Source organism: Labeo rohita, chromosome 9 (genome assembly GCF_022985175.1).
Source record: "Labeo rohita strain BAU-BD-2019 chromosome 9, IGBB_LRoh.1.0, whole genome shotgun sequence".
Taxonomy (NCBI): Eukaryota; Metazoa; Chordata; class Actinopteri; order Cypriniformes; family Cyprinidae; genus Labeo; species Labeo rohita.
The window spans coordinates 22,319,909-22,324,637 of NC_066877.1; positions in this window are offsets into that span (position 1 = coordinate 22,319,909).

Sequence of the window (4,729 nt, forward strand, 5' to 3'; positions counted from 1 at the left end):
AAAGAAAATTAGGTTATTATCAGAGGACATGAATATTCATGCTGTGAATATACCGTCTGATAGCAAGTGCATACTTGAGATGCATGATAAACATAATGCAGCTGCTCTTAGATTAAAAAAAAAAAAGAAATGCGCACTATAAGTGGGAAAAATGGCAATACGATCGCCCCTGTGTAATGTAGTACAATGTTTCCCATTATTCCCATCTGACACAGTACCTACTTCATGTAATGCTATTTTATAGCACTAGTCCTGATTGGTTTTATTCAAGAGACAATATATTGTAAGGGATGAGGGACAAGGTAGAAATATAGATGTCAGCAAGACGTGCCAAGCAGGAGAAAATCTGAAATAATGGCATAAGGGACTGTTCCCAGTCACTCTATATGCCAAATCAGCAAAGTTTTCTCTCTGTGTAGTTTAAAAAAGAAGATTCAGTCTAAGAAGATTTATAAATTTTTGTCTGAGAACGCCAATGTTGTCTTTTCCGCAGTCGTGAACTTACGTCTTTTGTATGCTAATTTAGAAAACTGAAGATTAAACCATTGCATTGCAGTAGAAATGTGAAGAGTGAACAGTCCTTTGCATAATTGTAACACTGCATGCTAAGTCATCTGATACGGTGCATGTGTTTGTGTGTTCTCTTGTGTCTTTTCTGTAGGTATCTTCTCACATTACTTCTTACATTATCTATGAGGGGCTGCGGCAGATGAACTCTGCGTATTGGCTTTGTACAAGAAAGAACTAAAGCAATCAACTATTGTTTAGTGTGCAATAAACAGATAACAAACTAAATGTGTGTATATATGCAAAAGCAATTAACTATAAATATCACTCCACTAAACAAACTGCAAACTGGCAGTGTCAGATAACATTATGGATAACTGCCAACTACATTTTTACAACCAAATAAATGTAATTCACAATGATACTGCTCTGAAAAACCACTGTAAACCATTTAAAATACTGTATTTATTTAAACCACTTTTAATGCGCCAATAGAAGAAAACAAAAACATCAGCGTGTTTCGAAAGCAGTGTTCAACACAAAACTAACCAGAAACAAAAACTTGGTATTTGACTATATAATTCTAATCCAAAAATATTTCGTCTTTAATTATAAAAATTAAATAAAAGTTTAAAGTCTTACCTGTGGCTGTCACCTGCTCCTCTGTCACTGCCCTCCTCTCTCACAAGCTTTTTTTCTTGCTAGTTGTCCCACTGTTGCTAGGAAACGGTACAGAACTAATTCAATTAACTAGCAGTAACCTTGGTTTCTGAGATTATGAGCTGACCTGAAACAAAATTTCATGAAGAATTAGTTAAGAGAAAAATTAAAACCATGTTCTAAATTTAAAACTATTTATTTATCACAGCGTGAAATTAAAAGAATTTCAGGACCTGCGTGGAATTTGATTAGCCATCATTCAGTTCTTCTGCACATGCACGATTTGAGAAGTTGACGCTAGTAGTTGCCGAAAGTCAAAGGCAGTCTGCAGATTTGAGTTGACAAATTCCGCAAAAATAGTGTATTATGGTCACAGATTTCGTTTTTTTTGTCTTCAGACTTTCATTCCATCCAGTCGGTGGATATCAGACATTATTTTCTCCATCTTCTAGTAACAAGGCACATGTTCCTGCATGAGTTTGTTGTGATCGGAACAACTTTAAAGTCTGGTAGTGTGTGATCCTCAGTCCTGTAGTGTATGACGGTCAGTTTTCCATTGTCACTATTTACAAAGTCAGTAAGTGTATGATGCCCAGTGGTTTAAAAATCTGTTCAGATTTTAAAGGGGTCATTGGACGCAAAGTTAACTTTTTCATGTTGTTAATGTGTGTTGGCAGTGTATGTACAAATCAACCCTATAATGATAAAAATCCATGCAGTGGTTTTTAATTAATCTGCAAAAATAATATCCCCTTTTTCAAATCGAGCCATTCTCAGATGCCTGTTGGCCAACAGAGGCCGCTTCCATGATAACTTAGTTGATTGACATGAGCGTCTTACCTCAGACCCGCTGTCACAGTCCAACCTCCACTGTTTTTGATGCTGGAGCAGGGATGAAAGTTGGACAAGAATATCTCATTGAGCGATTGAGGTGTTGTGTTGCTGGATGTAATAATGAACATAGTGATCGTCATTTACTCTTAACATGCGCCTCCCGATCTAAACAATGCATCTATGTTCGTGCAAATCATTCGTGATCCAGCTTCACCTACAGCAGAAGTGAGTATAAGGTTTTTTTTTATGAATCTCTGCAATCACCTTTCCTAATAACGTGCTAGTTAGCAAATTTAGCGGCTAAACGAGGCTAAATGCAGCTAAAGTAAACAGGCTCGTCACTCCACAAAGAGAGGGGCGGGGCGAGCAGAGCTCATTAACATTTAAAGCAGCCTCGACCAGAACAGGATGCGTTTGGAAGAGCTGATTTTGGCAAAGTAAAAAGGGTGTTGTTTTACACAACCTTTAAGAATTTTTAACCAAAGTATATTGTAGACTTTTCATTAAGACCCTCAAGAATCATATCAACTTGTGAAAAATGGGCAGCCGATGATCCCTTTAAAAAATCGTGTAGTGTATTCCAGGCAGCTTATTTTTTTACACTAAAGTAAGCCGTTTTCTGTAAACGTGAGAGAGTTTCGGTTCATTTGCGGCTGTAGGAAAATAAAGAGAACAATAACAAAGTGCAGTAAATGGTAAAATTGTTTGCGCTGCAAACCAGTGTGTTCATAATTAAGATAATACATTAAAATAATATGGTAAGACACACCAGTTTGCAATATCAAGCAGCAAAATGAGCTGAAAAATAAGGTGGATACGTTAATTTCAATAGAGCAAACTTTGTGTTATTCTACATTATAATTTCCTGCAATCATTTCAAATATATCCATCCTCGTTATTTTCCTACGGCAGCTTATGAACCGGATGTCTCACACATTTAAAAAAACAGCTACTTCTGTATTCAAAAATAAGGTGGATAGCAGCTTAAAAAAAAACATAAGTCTCGCACATTCACAGCAAACGGCTTATTTCCGTGTTAAAAAAAAAAAAGGTAGAAAAACTCAATGCAGTAATAATTTCTTAGGTATGCCTATGTGTTTTATGTTTTATTAACTTTAAAAACTGTTTATACATTTATTTCCATTTTAAAAAATTAACAAGCAAGCACTTGCAAACCTCAAACATACAAATCTTGATAATGCTTTCAGCTTAATGACTGACAGAACAGACTGAGCTGTCAGAATAAGAAAAGAAAGCTCAGCTATTGGATAAGCAGCTCCATGAGTCATATGTCTAATCAACAAGATGGCAATCATGTGGGAGTTTGAGGACCTTCCACATAACACAGACAGTGGCTGTAGCTATATCAAAGTGTGCTCTTCACACTGTACATCTTTGAAGTGCATATAACTAATCAAGACATCTGATAAAGCCCAGAGACTGTAGAAGTCTGCATAGAAAAAACTGGTTGTAAAAAATGGCTTTTATGGCACCTCAGGAGGCTAAAGATTGCCAAAGTTAGGGTTCACGAGTTAAACTTCACAACATAAATCATGGAATAATCATGTGCTTGATTGATTGATACATCCCCATGAAATAATAGTGAATGAAGCCGAGGCCTAATCAAGTTCATACATGAATAATGGCTGTCTCAACTATTAAATGTACAAGTATGTAATTAACATTTCCGAATAAATTGACTCAGTTACAAACTATGTGAAGTGGCAAAGTGTATGACTTTGACCACAGTTAAAACAATTTAATTAAAGGGGGTGATTGCACAATGGTTAAGTAAATAATCTACCCTCCCTCAAGTCATTTAAGTCAGTATGAAACTCCAAATGTGTGAGAGAGCAAAAGTTGTGAAGGCGTGATGGTTCAAATGTTTCATTCAGATCAAGGCCAGTTTGCCACATCTTTGAATGAGAACCCATTTGATTCATGATTCTTCAGAGAACATTCTAATATGCTGAATTGGTGCTTAATGAACGTTTATTATCAATTTTAAAACCGTTTTTGCTGCTTAATGTTTCCCTTTATATAGAAAGACCAAAAGAACGTAATATTTATTTATTTAATAATGTTTTTTAATCTGGAGGTCTATTTGGAAATAATTTAATATGAAAAGCAAAAAGAATTTTATCATCACGGCACTTGCGACTTAAATATACCAACAAATTTTACTCTGTCCTTCACACAGCATGAAAAGACAAAAAAAAAAATGAAATACCTGAAAACAGCTCAAGTATATCAGATCTTGTGACTAGAATCTTTGAATATCTTAACTTTGTGGCGTGAGCTGACGTGTGAAAGACATGAAGTCTTTGTTCTTACAGAAGAATCCCCAGTTTCAGATCCTTTCTCCAGTGAAAACTTCTATCATAAGATGAGGAAGAGATGATAGAAATAGGGAGGAAGAAAATCTCAATGATGAGCATAATTGCTTGGAGTAAACTAGGTCATTTTTCTGACAAGCCAGTATTTAAGGTGTCATCTAATCTGCAGCTTAAAACCACTCTACGCACCAAACACAGTCAGTGTCATTTATTTTTAAAGACCTGATTCATCTAAGTCCAAGCAACTGATCAGTCCAAATTGTGTATTCAGTACATTCAGTATGCATTCTTTTAATCATTACATCTAATGTATTTGCAATCAACTACATCTTAATCAAAACAAAAATTATGACTGAGAAACTTCTGAGAAATAAAGACAAAGAAGCCAAAGG